Source organism: Limulus polyphemus, unplaced genomic scaffold, assembly GCF_000517525.1.
Source record: "Limulus polyphemus unplaced genomic scaffold, Limulus_polyphemus-2.1.2 Scaffold213, whole genome shotgun sequence".
Taxonomy (NCBI): Eukaryota; Metazoa; Arthropoda; class Merostomata; order Xiphosura; family Limulidae; genus Limulus; species Limulus polyphemus.
The window spans coordinates 313,084-329,522 of NW_013665823.1; the positions used below are offsets into that span (position 1 = coordinate 313,084).

At 32.3% G+C, this 16,439-nt stretch overlaps 1 protein-coding gene across 1 annotated transcript in view; it reads left to right on the forward strand.

The window, feature by feature from the left end:
- The window catches only part of LOC106478463 (transformer-2 protein homolog alpha-like), a 62,812-nt gene extending 50,722 nt beyond the window's left edge, over positions 1–12,090 (forward strand). Inside the window, exon 11 of the mRNA XM_013939008.2 lies at positions 10,877–12,090. The gene's annotated coding sequence lies outside the window, so the exon portion shown is untranslated. The remainder of the gene's footprint in view (positions 1–10,876) is intronic.
- The last annotated feature ends 4,349 nt before the right edge of the window (positions 12,091–16,439 follow it).

A 16,439-nucleotide genomic window follows, 5' to 3' on the forward strand; every position in this document is an offset into this window, starting at 1 on the left:
GGAAGACCTTGGACTAGATAATTAAATGGCGAGTAAAGCCAATGCATGATTTAAATCTGGTCAATTAGACCACTTTTCATATTCATTCACAAATATTGATTTGATTTTGATGCACTTTTACATAGCCTAAACCTTATGTTGAACACATGCATAATTTATGACAGTTTGTCATCTGCTAGTACAATATCAACGTATCAGCGACACAGTATTTAATCGTAAAAATATCTACCTTTATAACCAACTTGGTTCCTCATTCTTTTTTTTTTTTGTCCCCATAGCCAGTGGTATCCGAGAATTCATACTTTAAAAATGTTGGCAAGGGTACTCTTATACAGGTTTTCTTCATGAACAGCAATTCACGAAAGTAAACTGTGGTCCCTGATTGGATTAATGCCTACTCAACAAAAATGCCTGTGTAGTGGATCGTCAGTGCCACAGTAGTAAACAGCTGTATTAGTTGCGATGTGAAAGTGCCACTCAACACATGCGCTAAATAAGTAAAGTTGCATACATGATTTAAAAAAGGTTTTTACATGAGTGATGAGGACAAATTTACATGAACAATTAACAGTGCACCTAAATCAAAATTTACATGCGTTATTGTGCTCAAGTGAGATCCCGCACCTCAAATATAAAGGACTGAATAATATCTGACTTCCTTTTTTACTTACCTCATCCTTACAATCCACGATTTTGGCATCTCAGTCACTGACTCCTCCACTACTGCACATTTAAAAACTGTTTTTAAAGCAAATAAAATACATTCCATTTAAATACAAATATTTTGATATTGGTATTCAATTTAGGTACTACTATAATAACCTTTCCAGGTTAAGTACTAATTGTATAGAAATAAACCTTTCTTGTTCATTTTTCTTATAAACCTACTATAACACTTATACAGCTGTACAATTTACAAGTATCTACCATGCATTGTAGATAGAGCTGTTGTGTATATAAAAGTAAAAAATATGCATGCTTTGAACGTGTTTATTAACCTCTAACTAGTTACCATAGTTTACCTATGATGAGATATAAAATTTCTTGTCATGAATAATAAATTACTTAATATAGAATATTAGTATTCACATTACTCATAAATTTTTGGAATGAAAACAATTCTAAAACACCATAGTTACAATGCTATTTTCTAGTATGCAATAAACTTGCAGATTAATAGTCTTACAGAAGTGTCATAAACAAGCATATTTCATGGCCTTGCTCTTTTATCCAGTCTGCTTTTTGACAGGAGTATTGTGTGTGTGTTCCTGATATAAGTCTGGCAAACCCCAATGTAGCATGAATCTGCTTGGTGATTCAACAAAGGTTCAACTCTATCATATACATGAAACAGTAGCAGTTTCTTGCCTGCATCTTCTGGCAGATTTGATATGCTGACAACTTCACAGTAGGATGATTTACTTATCATATATACATTATCTGGTTTTCTAACAGATATTTTGGAGTCCTTGTTTGAAGTATCACTCTCATAATTTTATGATTCTCTAATCTCTTGCTGATTTGGACAATAGGATTTTTTTTGGAGAATGTAGCATTTTCTTAAGTTGTTGCAAATAATTTTGAAATGTACAGTCTGAGCAGGAGTCCAGTCCACCATACTGTTCTACATCTTATGTAAATGTGTTAGAGAGTGCATTTGTAAGCAAGGAACTCTTGCCCATACAGCTTTGTCACAAAGTATGTTAAGAATCTGTGATTTTACTGACTGTGCTCTCTTGTCAGTCTAGGACATACTAAGATACATATGGCAACACTGGAAACAATGAAATGGTCAAACATTTCATTTCTCAGTATCCTCTTGAGGACAATCTTTCCCGTGTACAACAGGAACTGCCTGTATTCCGTTGCTTTTCACCTGTCTATTTCATCTAGATTACGGACTTTCTAACAAAAAGGTTTGGGATACACCTTTGCAGATTCAATGAGCACTGGCTTATTTTGCTCATATGACCAGATGACATTCTTATATCCTTTTTGCCTTTGATCCATGCCAAAAGAAGTCTATTCTAAACCCCCAGACAGACCTGATGCATATAATCAATTGGAAATACCTGACTTAAATATTTTCATGGTAGAAATATAAATCTTATGGCACTCTTGTATACACCAAATTATAAAATTTAAAAAAGTTATTTTGTATTCACCAAAGGCCATTTAGTAGTAGCCATGGTAAGTTAGCCATTTTGATTAGGATTTCTCATTAGGTCAAATTGAAAAGGGAGCTATACTGTGTATTATCTGCACATTACCAAACTACTACCATGTCACTATGTAGTAAATAGGCTTGTGTTAAATAACAGTGAAAAATTGACATGTAGCATGCACGTGGAAGTGTGTAGGCCTAGCAGCATGAGTAGAGACTGTTGCAAGTGTCGATTACATCATTCTCACTCTTTGCCAATTTTTTACTCAATATATCTAATTATAACTTCACTAATATAAAATCCTGTCAAAAATGATGGAATACTATTGTTGAATGATTAACCAAAATTATAGAATCTTTAATTACCATCTTTTTAGTAAAAACTACACAGAAAAATTAAATATTATCAAGAAGAAAAGTACGTGTGCACTCTGAAAGTGAGTTAAATAGCACTCTTGAGCCTTTTCACTGTATTCTAGGTCAGAAAGTAAAAAACTTGGTGTGGACATTCCAACACACATTTTAAACTTCTTTGACTTTACAACAGATAAAAGGTATTTGAAAGTAATAAACGTTTATTTTTCTTTACATTTTAAGGCCAAGTAGGTAATATGTGTTAAAATCCCAAAGGAATATTTATTAATTAACATTAATCCACAACTTAAAACATTTAAACACTTACTCTATAATATTAGTAATAGTAGGCCTAATACATAAACGTAATGTAAGGCTTAGCTGAAACACTACAAATGTTATTTTGCTTTTGACTGCAACTCAGTGTCATAAAACTTCTGACTTAAACTATTTTGCCATTATATCACTGAAGTTATCAAAGAATAAAAAAACTCCTTTCTAACAAATCAACATGAATATTGAGCATCCAACATAAACACCATAGTTGGCCTAAAAACAATCAGGTGATAGTTTTGTTTTGTTGCTAAATGATGATGTATATTACTGAGCATTACTAAAAAAGGAGTGTGAAAGCGTTCTCAGTAGAGTCACCAAGGTAATAAACCTTATATAGTTAGTGATTTTAAACTCTCTACAAACTCTGTGGATGTTAGGAAGCATATCTTGTCATTAACTTTGGATGATGAAGTATTTATGAGATGTTTGGAGATTTAAAGTTGCTGATTCAAGAATGCTGGACTGTTGAGATATTATTCAAACTTGGTGTATTTAAAATATTCGTGTCATTCCTGAAGTTTCGCTTACCCAAATTTCAACAAATATATTAAATTACATGAAATATAGGCAAATAAATTGGGATCAATTTTTTCTTTGATATTTTTAAATGGAAAATAATATCTTAAATAATTTATAATATTTTTAATTGAATGTGATATTAAATATACAAAACTAATATTTAAACACCAAAAAGAAATACTACATATAGAATGTGTAATAGCCTATGAGTTACACTGCCAGGTGGTGTACTCTTTGCTTTTCGTATGCAGTGTAACATTCTCATTTTATTGCTACTTAATGGCACAATGTTATGAAGTAACTTTATTACTGCAAATGTGCTATGTATTATTTATACATTACCACACCACTACCATGTCACTACGTAGTAAATATGTAGTGTGTTTGCTGGGTCACCTCTGTCGTTTTCATTGGAGGAAATTTAGTCAGGCATGTAGACTACACCTCATACATTCATGTCCCACTATCTTCATTGGGTGGTTGTTTATTCCTTGTCAAGGTACCGGCTGTTGCCATTCTTCAAACTTTGGTGTGGCTATGCAATCGTTGCCTTTCTAGGAAAGCTTCCTGTTTTTCAAATGTGCACAGTATGGCCAAGATGTATACCCATGGCCAATAATGCACACTGTTGAAATGGAGTGCTCCACAAGATCGCAAGTCAGTTCTCCTTGCAATATATTTGCTTTATAAATATGGCCATTCTGGACCTTACTAACCCATGGACTTACATGGGTAATAGTTGCCCATCCCTGTCAGCCCTTAGACTGAATAAATCTGGGGCAGTCTGGTTTTCATGGTCACCTGCTCACCCATTGCCCTGTCTCCAGTGTTGGCATTCCTTTAGATTCTCTGCCTCATTCCCCCCCATGTTCATCTAGTGAAGTATGAGAGTCTTTACCATATTTTTCCAGTTCTGAGCCACTGGGGTGATGGGCCATTCACTTCTCCTGAATTTGATGGTATAAATGGCATTCATTCCTCCAGTCATGTACTCCACCTCTGTGCAGTGGGTCTTGCAGATTGATGTTGCACCCAGCTTCTGTATGGTTCTATCCGGAGGGTGAGGGTGCATATATTTTCTAGATGTGATCCACTTTTGTGTGGTAAGACCAAGAGATTGGCATTGTGCTACAAATTCTGTGTGGTTCTATCTGGGAATAATGTTGCACATATTTAAAAAAAAATATGCTCCATCTCCATACAGTGGGTCCCATTGGTCAATGCTGTGCCAAGCTTCTGTGCAGTTCTACCTGGAGAGTGAGGTTGTGTATCTTTTGGAGGTTGATGCTGCTTTGGAGTAGATCTGTCACATTGCAACTCACCCCTCCAAGTGGGATCCCTCATCTTACCATCACCTGGATGTCAGTTCCCAGTGAGTGGTTTTGGCTTGGAGCTGGACCAATCAACATAAATCCTCACACGTGTTGGTTGTGTTTCCTTGACCTAACTCCAACTTTGTAGTTTTGCCTCATATTCTCCACATCCATGTGGTGGGTCCTGGAGGATGATGATGTTTGGGGTGAAGGTTCTCCCTCTTGCACTCCACCTTAGAGAGTTTTCACTACCTGAGGCTGATGTTGCACAGTGGGGTACCAGTCTGATTGAGTTTGGTTTGATCTGGTGTGCCACATTGGCTCATCCCTTCGTACTGTGTTGCAGATGTCGGTTTCCCAGATGTATGGGTGTTTGTGGATCTACTCACATGTGCCATATTTTATAGATTGGTCTGAAAAGTAAGTATATACTTCCATTCTACTCAACTTGAGATGAAGACAATGTGGACCCTCTTCCTACCAAAGGTTGGAAGTTGTATTCCCAATGATACTTAATCTTGGACTGGAGTTGACTGGTTGTGTAAGGTTCGATTCATCCTAACCACTCTTGGGGCACATCCATTTTAGCTTTCCACACATTCCTATCTGTAGATGGTTCTTCTGCAGTCTTTCTTCACCAGTATTGAGATTCCGGTATATTGTGGCTCCACTTTCTGCTCTTGTATGCAACATGTATACCTGGTACAGAAGTGGTGCAGTCTCCCACATGTGTTCCTCTCCCAACGGGGATCACACTTCATGGGTGTTCTTCAAACACTTTTGAAGGATACTTCTTTCTATCCCTTGCTCTGGTCCCTCCACCTATTTAATAAGGGATTCTACCTATACATGTGAGAGGATGGAAAGTACTGTATTGGAAGTTATTATTTTCCTACATTGAAAATATATTTTTAATAGGTACTTACCTCCTCTCAAACTTCCCACCCTTCCTCCCCACTAAAAACTGGTGCTTTCTTTCTGCCTAATCTTAACGTGATAGTTTGAAAGAATCAAATAGAGAGAGTCACATGCATCAGGTGGGTGTGTTGCACCAACCTATTGGTGGATGGTTGTTGCATGATGATTTACCTGCAAGATGTTGGGAACCACAATGATCATGGGGATTCAAGGCTTGTAGCATGCAGAAAAAATTTTGTATATAGAGGGCAACACTGAACGAGAATAACTATATACATAAGAAGAGGCGAGTAACTCTCGGTAATATATTTTCAGTACAGAAAAATAATAACTTCAATGGCTTATCTTTTTCACATATGTTTAATTTTTTAGTTTTATTGCTTGGTTTATATTATTTACAGAGTTATTCATCCCATTAAAGCAACACATCATAGTGGGAACACATTAGCAGTCTCATTACCTGATGTACTTCTCTTTGTGAAATTATGCACTTCAACGCATAGCTAATTAGGCCTAGGTTTCTTTTTTCTTAAGTTGTCAAAATTAAATGAAAGCCACGCTTTGCCAATTAACTGTTTAATGATGGTGTATTGCATATGCTATTATGAATTATTATTATAATGAGTATATAGCATTTAATATCTTAAAACCTCTGTCAGCATCATAAAATGTAAAGTAAATGTGACATTAAATCGAATTGCAACACAATTTATAAATATACAAAAGTTTTTTGAAACATTGACTAACAAATGTGTCAATTTAGTTTCTGTAATGAACATAAAATGTAATGATGATATTTCATTATGATAATCTTTATGCAGTATTGTGTTATATAGCCAAATTGCACTTAAAAGTTGCAGAATGCAGTAGCTTTTATAAATCTTAAAAGTACAAAATATCTATTGCAACCTCCCAGAGGGAAGTACAAGTTAAACTGTGCAGTATCTTAACGCTTAAATAAATATTCTAAATTAATCTACTAAATCAGTTTTCTTGAGTGTTAAGGGGGCCTAGATAACCTTTTCCTCCAAGTACTTCAAACACAAAAGGATTATTAGCTATATTCTTTGAGATACAAAAAGTGTGTAGAAAATGAATAAATACAAAATAGACTGGTAAACTCCATGTTTTATTTGATTTTTCCAAGCTTTCAAGTACTGTGCCATAGCCATCAGCCGGTAAAATGATTATAAGTTTAAATGATGTAATAATAATTCAATTATGGACACTGAATGTGAATCACATTAAAACTTTGGATATTCTACATTATATTGATTGCACATGTAACAATGAAAATATACAATTATTGTAAATGAATCATTTGTAATTACTTACAGTAAGGGTTTGGTGATTGGATATCGATCATTGTCATGTTTTAGTAGTCTATATAATATACTATTGAGTTTTGATAGGTAGTATTATGTTGAAAAATACAAATTTGTTTGCCTAAACACACATTCAGAAATCTAGTTGAATAGGTTTTTAACTGATTATCCCCAACATTCAGCATAGTCTGCATCACATGAATAGTCTTTGAAAATGTTTTAAGTGTTTACATATCGAGTTACAAGATTTATAAATAAGTTTTTCTTTGCTTAGCATCTAGTATTTTAAACATAATATTTGTTTTTAATAAGCAGATAAAAATTCTTCATACATAAGCTGTAAATCAACTTTTACTCATAACACAATTTGGAAGCAAACCACATTACCTTTAGCCATCTTTCTTTTAAATCTAAATGTTGGTTGTGAAATACAAAAACTAGTCAAAACAGAATACAATTAAACAGAGAAACAATAGAAAGTGAAAATATATATTGTGCTGAAAAAAGAAGTTGGTCTAGGTTTAGAACAAACGAAGTACATGACATATGTTTTATAAACTCTCTAATGTGTGTAAGTCTACATGGTGCCAAAAGTATTGCAAATTATTGATATAGTTATATTAGTCGTGACCAGATTTCAAATTTTAGTCCTGATAATGGTGGCATAGAACACTGAAACATGTATGGTCATTTTAGGGCTGGGCTCTGTTTTAATAAATTATTTATTGTGCAATTATTTTAATCTTGTACTCCTTTTAAGTGTATGCACATGCACGAATGCTGTTTTAATTTATTTAATTCAAAACTGAATAGCTTATTAGGAACAAAGGTTCTTATTCGTAGAAGTAACAAAATCAAGTACTGAAGACAAAATTTTGCCTCAGTTATAATGATTACACGGGCCTAATAATTAGTGTGATGGGCTGCAAGTCAGAAGGTTGCAAGTTTAGAATCTATTATGTACCAGTCAACATACTCCACACTTTCAACTATGAGTGCATTATAAAAGTGACAGTTAATCCTACTATTTGTTTAAGAATAACCATTATGCATAGGTGCAATTCAGATGACCACATCTTTAACCCATTCACTGCAGCTGGTACATATATGACCTCTAAATTTTTTTCATGTTCACTGCAGTTGGTACACACTTTGGATTTTTACTTGTAAAATTCCTGCATGAGGTGTTGGATTGTACGTTTCTGTGGTAATGTTCATCAACATTCCACTATATGTTGCCTTATCATAAGTTGATTATTTCTGCTTTATATGCATCAGTTTTCCTCAAGGTGTCACTAAAGCCTGTATGACAACATTTTGCTGCTGCAGGAGAAAGTGCTGTCAAAGCTGGGGAAAATTCAGATTATTTTGTGGATTTACTAGAAAGCACTGACTGTGAGTTGATGCAATGAACAGACAAACATTTAGAGGCCATATATATGAATTGGGTTATTTTTGAGGGAATTTACAATTGATTCAAAATTTTTAAGTTTTTATTAACTTAGAAAGTTTAAGAATAAAGTTAGATTAGTAGTTATATTTTTTGCAAGCCACTAAGACACGTGGATGAACTATAAAAACAAGGTTAAGCAATGTAAGAAATGTTGCCTAGAAACAAGCTGAGTGTGCTAGAACTTATGACGGGTATTGGCGCTTTGAGGCGATATCACCAACAGCACATGGGTGTAGCAGTACAAGTAAATAGGTGACTGGCTAACACAACTGAGCTGTTTTAATTATAGTTTTGGTTCAGCCCGGGGATTCCCCTAAAGCATCGAATAGGAGCACGGGACTACTTGTGGGTTATGCTGTGTCCTATTTAGATGCTCGAAATAATACAGAGAAATTTGCTTTATAAACCCATGTCAGAGACTGAAAACTCAGGTCTCTGAGCTCTCCAGAAAATCCCTCTGAAGTGCTGCAGGTTGACTTGGCAACATGAAGGTGTCTAATGTTATTCGATTTCCAACACCATTGTACCTCACTATTCTCTCTCAGTCAGTTAATACTAGTGTTTTGTGAAATGTTATTTAAGGAATATATGGAAATATATCTAAATGCTTTAATGGAAGTGTATACTGAGATATTATGCTGAAGTATGTCTAAGTGTTTTTAATGAAAGTGTACTCTGAAGATACTACAGTATTTAGTCGAGTTAAAAGCTACTTTATGTTGTTCATTATTAACGAAGTTTGTCTGTTAGTTAAATGAATTGCTGTTTAATAAAAGGTATTGTAAGTGTTCACCATTGGCCTGAGACTCTACTTCTTTAGTCAAACTGTAAACTTCCTCTAGTTAGCGACTTGTGGCTCCACTCATCACGACAAATCCTCCTATAAATAAATTTGGTGTAACGAGTAGTTTTAATTGAAACTCCAACAGTTAAGCTCACCAGGGCACTACTCATTACATATGTACCATCAACAGTGAATGGGTTAATCATCTTCATCTTACAAAGATCACTGGTCAAATATTGTTCAACCAGAAAGACTTATTTCAGCATATGCAATGTGAAGATTGTGTTACTTTTCTTTGAAACTTGTAGATTAATTACCTTTGATAACATAAGTGATTTTGAATCCATGCCATCCAGACAATGCAATATGTACATTACTTATTACTGAACTGCTGCTATATATTAAAATTAAGTTGTATTTACTTGCAGAGGTCTTGAGGCTGTGCTGTTAATTAAAGATATGGAGTCTTTTTAGCACCTGTGTAACTGTAGAAGTATGCATGTTTTTCACTATTTTTGATCAACTTCAATAGTTGAGTTGAAAAGCTATACAGAAAGAAGGTCAAAACATTTATTTAAACTCATTAATTATAACAAGTTCCAACTCTCAAGATCAATGTTTACTGTGCTGTGAGGGACCATTCACAAAATAGACATGATTTTGCATGTAAATGATTAGGTCTATTAAACCACAAGTACAATAATTTAGTGATTTTGAAAGGAATGTGTAATACTTGGTTCACTTCCAAAGACTTGTGCAGTTGAAAATAATTTTTTTAATTGTATAATCTTCTATGCATGTTGAAATGGTTAGAAAAGTTTAAAATAAAATTACTTGGAATTATAATCAATCTATACAATTTTTAGATTTATATAAAAAAGTAAATTTGATAAATCTATAGTTTGAATAGTAATTACACAGTTTAATGATTGCTAGAGACCTTGTGTTTTTTATTTGCACTACTAGTTAAAAGCAACAACTATGATATTAGATGGTAAATAAGTCTCATATTTTACATTTTTTATTGTAACATTGAAAGTGAGTACTAGCATGGGCTACACGTATGATGCACGTCTTAATAAATTTATGGATAGTGTATGATAAAAAATAAATTAAAAATTACTACCTATTATTAAACCTTGACCTTTTCATAATCATTTTGTTTTAGTATGAAGCTGTTGTAACAAATTCATGAATCTTTATTTTAATGTTTATCTCATACTTTCAATCTAATAACTTATTTTAAAGAAACTTTTTTTCCCTACAAAGGATATTTGTTACTTGTAGAGCTTACTACTGACATTTTTACCTATAACTTTTTTGAAGCATTTATTTGGACATTTAAAACAACTAGAAAACAGGCTTATCATTGTTGAACATTTAAGCAAAAAAAAGTTGCTGTTTGACTTTGCAAGCAATGCTTCATTTTTAATTTTGCTTTAATATGCATTGACTAACTGTGTAGGGTTCTTGATCTTATTGTCTTACAGCTAATTTTGCATTCTCTGTAAACAATAAGTATATGCTGTAGCTTTTTAACCAAGTTGCATCCTCAGAAATAAATGCAGAACGAGTTGATTAGACATGATTTATCTTTTTTTTTTGTATTAACTATATTGCTGAAAATAAATCAAAAGTGTCTTGTTAATAAGGAAGGTGACATTTGTAAGTAAGGGTTAATTTTGTATCAGTATTTCTTTTCTTTGTCAGGGCTGGTGGGAAGCTGAGCTGTACAGGTGTTGGCAAATATACTGTGGTTTGTTACAATTTTAAATCACCATCTTTATCCAAAGAAAGGGACATGATAATCAAAAATCTGCTTATGCAGTTGCTAAAATCTTGTGTTCCTTGCTAAGAATATTATCACACATTTGAAGGTTCTTGTAAAGAACTTGTCACGAAAAATATTTTTGTAGTGTTAAAGGACTTGTATGTGTTTCAGATAATGTAATATACTGCTAGTAGTTGTTTCTTGTTTTAATATTTTAACTAAGAAAGTTCTCTATAGAATGCTATAAATATCAAAGAGTTATTCCATTTCATATGGTTTTCTCTCCCTTTTATCGATAAGTATTCATAAATTAAACTTGCAGTCTGAAGATTTTAGAGAACATATCTCCTAAATAAAATATAAAAATAAGTGCTATTTGTGAAAACAGATGGTATGATGTATACAACAGGTAACCAGAAATCCACTTAGGACTCCATATTCCCATTATTGAATTGCATTACTGATATATAGCTGGTGGCTCCTAAGTTATCTGGTGCCAAATCTCCAAGAAATTTGGCATATAACTATCCAGACACCATTATTATATTTATACTAGAAAATTGATTTTATGTAAAGTATGACTATGTGGTTTACTTGTAGTGCAAGTTTGAGTCTGTAGCCTGCCATTAAAAAAGAGGCCCATTCCTGCTTTAAAGGTTAAGGTAAAACTGGATCAAAGTAACCTCATTCTCTTACATTACAATGATAAAATCTGGAGTTTGATTCCCCATGGTGAACACAGCAGATAGCTTATTGTGGCTTTGTTCTAAAAACAAACTCCTATATATATACTTTTTTTTTATTCCTGTAATTTTAATACTAGATTACCATTGACTAGATCAATTTAAACTACAGTTTAGTTTAATTTCTTATTTTAGGTGGTTGATGATATAAAAATAAAGCTATTGCTAAATTAAATTTTGTTAAAAAGCTGGGAAATTTTAGTACATAATTGTTTGAGAGTAATTAATTTATTATTCTACTTTCAATTATTGAAACATAACATTCTTAACTGGCCTTAATAATGATAACCTGTTGGCATAATATTTAAATTTTTCATTGTTGCTGTTATAAACTTTTAGTATGAAATTATAACATAGTGATGTGTTGTGAAATTATACAAAGTGTGAATAAAAGTTTTTTCTTTTTCTACAATATAAAATGAGCGATTTTTGCAGTTTCTCAAAAAATGCTTCATTAGATATATGGTTATCTTGGCTGTGTTTTAAATGTATACAGAATTTACTTTTTTTGCCTAAAGCTGAGAGCTTAAAACCATCAATGAATTGATCTTAATGCTAGACATTTCAAGAAATAACTAGTACCCTACAAAAAAGTATTTAAATCATTACTGTGAAGTGACTAAACCATTCTTGTTTGCTTTGAATACATTTGGGAGCATCACCTGGCCAAACTAGAGCATAGGCTAACTAGCTAATCAGCCAAGAGCTAGCAACTTCAGCAACTCATCTAAAAATTATCAAGACATTGAGTATTAAGTTTTCAGACCATTGGTGGTATATGTTGACATTTCTTGAAATAGCCATCATGGAACTGATACAACTTCATTTCAAAAATAAACATGAAAAATTGGTAAATGTTACACAAAAAAGAATACTACCATCACTTGAGATGATCAGTGAAAATATAATGGCTTTCAAACTGTCGTAGGACTTACCACGTATAGAATCAACAACAAATTTTAATACATTAACATGAAAGACCAAGTATGACAACTGCAAGATTATTATTCTATTGTCTTAGATCATCTAGACCCGTGAGGCCTTACAAATATTACTATTAGTAACAACAATTAACATGGAAGGACAGGCATGAAAAGTTTGTGCACCACAGGTCTAGACTGTAATATCACTGTTCTACAGTAGGAAGGGCTTAGATTAACCCATTAACTGTGGCAGGAGCAGCTCAGTTGCTGACTCGCAGATAAAACTGAGTTGCCATCAATCACAATAAAATGATTATTTTCGTCATTCACATAGAGTTATAGTTATATATGTGCGACTAACGGATATTTCCGTCATTCGCAGCTGAGCCATAGAACTCAATGACGGAAATATCTGTCATCTGCAGTTAATAGGTTCAAGCCTGTTTTGGTCTTGACATTATTAAAAACTTTCAACACAGTGAATGAAAGTTGTTGAAAGTTTTTAATAATGTCAAGACCAAAACAGGCTTCAACCTATTAACTGCAGATGACAGATATTTCCGTCATTGAAGTTCTATGGCTCAGCTGCAAATGACGGAAATATCTGTCAGTCACACATATATAACTATAACTCTATGTGAATGAAAGTTGTTGAAATAGAGTTATAGTTATATATGTGCGACTGACAGATATTTCCGTCATTCGCAGCTGAGCCATAGAACTTCAATGACGGAAATATACGTCATCTGGAGTTAATAGGTTAAGCCTGTTTTGGTCTTGACATTGTTAAAAACTTTCAAAAATTGCCTTCTGTTTCTGACTTACTGATAAATTGCAAACAGAAAATAAACCAAAATGATTCAGTCATATATTGAAGCTAATAGAAATTGCTTTCTCCCTACCTATTTGTACAGTAATTTACACACAACTTTTGTATTGTGAAATATATAAAATGTAATTGGTTAGCTGGCAACATTTATGAGTGAAACTATCCCCAAGTTTCAGATATGATGTTTTGTTGCTAAAGTATTTTCCTATACTTTATTTCTCATAGAAGTTGAAATGTTTGTCATACACTTTTCATTTAGCCCCCCAATGTAGATACTTGATCATTCATTTCAATGGTTGCTTCATTGTATAGTTTGACCGATCATGTCCCAATCAAAAATAACTGATTGCTGATTATTATTATTATTAATGCACAACCAGCACGATTCTGATTAGTTACAGTAAATTTAATATCATTGTGTAGTATTGTTAACAGTTTAATTTTAAAAATTGTAAAAACTAAAGAGAAAGTACTTTGAAGCTTTATTAAACTTGAAGTTATCATTAAATATGCCATGCAAAAAAAAACAAAATCACAATCTTTTTTCTGTTTTTTATTTGGATGAGTAAAAAATAAAAATGGGGACTGACCTTGTGACAAGTACATGATCAATACATAACATTATGAGATTGTTGAGGTTCATTGCTTAAATTCATCATTCACTTCAGCCATAAGTTCAAAGACTTTTGTTATCACTTTACACATATTAACCTAAACCACTTTCTAATCCAAATAAGGTATTCTAACCAAAAGTCAAATAAACTGACAACACTTGAAAGTTTTTCTTCATAATCTGGCATGATTCTAAGGCCTCCATAAAATGTAATTTAGGGTTTGTAATGAAGTGAGTGGGCTTAGCAATGTGCTGAGCATTGTTTTTTACCCTTTCTTTCATTCTGTTTATCAACTTATGTAAATAAATGAGAAACAGATTGTTTAAACTGAGAATATTTTATTCTTTGGTGAATAATCTAAAGATAAAGTAAAAAGTACAAGGTTGTGACTGTAAGCATGCTTACAAATCAGAAGATTGTTGTTATAAATAAAGTGGTCTGGGTCGTGTTATTTTTTTAAATTTTTTTTGGCAATTGGGAAATTTGACAAATTCTACCGATTTCCGAATCGATTATCGGTAAAACACAGTTAACAATAGCACACATAAAAATAATGTAAATATTGTAGTTGTGCAGAAAAATATAACTGTTTGAAGCCCCCTTGTTGACATACATGATTTCCCACTCTCCTGAGAGTACAAAGTATTAAGTATCTTTGTTGTAGAAAACCATTATTCTGCATTTGTAACAACAATGCTGATCATAAGAAGGAGGAGAAGAGAGATTCAAGATTTTGTCATTTGAAGCCTAGAGAAACTCTAGGGATATTCTATTCCATAATGTAGCACTTGTTCTCAAGTTCCAAAAATATAGGATTACCATAGGCAGGCTGCATCCAATTTCTTTATTAGTTTATTTTCTTTTGTAATGATGTTTGTATTTGTAAGTTCCTTCAAGTACCAGGAATTCACTTTAAACATTTTAGTAAATATTATCTTTATAACAGCTGTTCACCTTTAGTAGATAGAACAAGAGTTAGTATTGTGTTTAGTAACTTAAGATTAAATTAGTAGTTATAACTAAGTGTAGCTATTGTTATCGAACTTATCAAATAGCTGGAGAATTATTGGTGTAGCCAAAATCTAAGTTTTCATAATTTGTCCTTCTCTTTTAGAAAATGTCCTTATACTGAATTTCATGTAGCTTACTGGGTGATTCTTGGTGTAACTATTATTATTAGTGCAGAAAATAAAATACATATGTTAAGTTTGGTAACATACAGCTAATTATTCATCAAATGTGTATTTAATAATTTCACCTTTAAATCTCATATCTGGAATATATAATAGCATTAGGAATGAAAGTCATACTTAGTGAACCTTTTTTTTGTTCTTGTGTATGTTTAGCAATGCATGGTCGATGTAATTTATACAGTTATGTGTTTTCTCATTTTTTTATGAAGCACATATTGAGGGGAAAAAGTATTTGAATGTTTTTTCTATAAGTATGCATGTAAATTCAGTTATTTTTACTGTTTTATTAATAGATTAATATTTATTGTGATTTTATTACAACTTATAAAATTTAAAAATGCTCATTTCTTTTAAAAGTAGAATATTAATCCATAACATTAATTTAAAACATACTTAAATAGGCCCAACTTGTGTAAGTCTGTGAAAATTACACAATTACATGGTGTGTAACAGGAAGGAACTTATTTATATCAAATTCTACATCTACCATTTAATTCTATTTTATCTACTTTATTTGGCATAAATGTTAATGAAAAATTCCATTACTATTATTATTATAACCTTTTTTTAAACCTTCAGCTGTCTTCTACTTATGACATCATAAATTGCAAGCAGAAACCAACAAAAAAAAGTAGTACACATCAAATGTGTCAGATTTTTTTAATTTATCCATTTCTGCTGCCACTTAAACGTATTATCTTTCTCCTGTGAAATTACAACATTGAAACACATTAACTTCACCTTGATACAGTATAAAATTAGATGATGCACACTTATCTCATGAGAGTAGTAATAGCTATAATAATATATGAAGTTATAAGCATCTAAATTACAGTAATTAAGTACAAAATTTCGCATACTTCACATTGTTTTGTAATTTTTTGAAGTCATGAGTAGAGCTGTATTATATGCTATGTAATATATTTTATATAAAGTGATAATGAATACATTGCTGATAAATAACAAAATATCATACTTGAACTGATTAAGTTGGTTAAGTTTGTTTTCTTTTTCTAAACTGGAAATTATGAAAATAAATCTCTTTGACAAGATATAAGAACAAAATACATGATGCAAATCATTAGACTTACAATTTTGAAAAATAGCTTCCTTATGTACCCCCAGCCCCTCTTCTTTTTTGTTATAAATTATGCAAATCAAAACTTGTGAAGATATTTTTACTGGAAACTAATTGGCTAA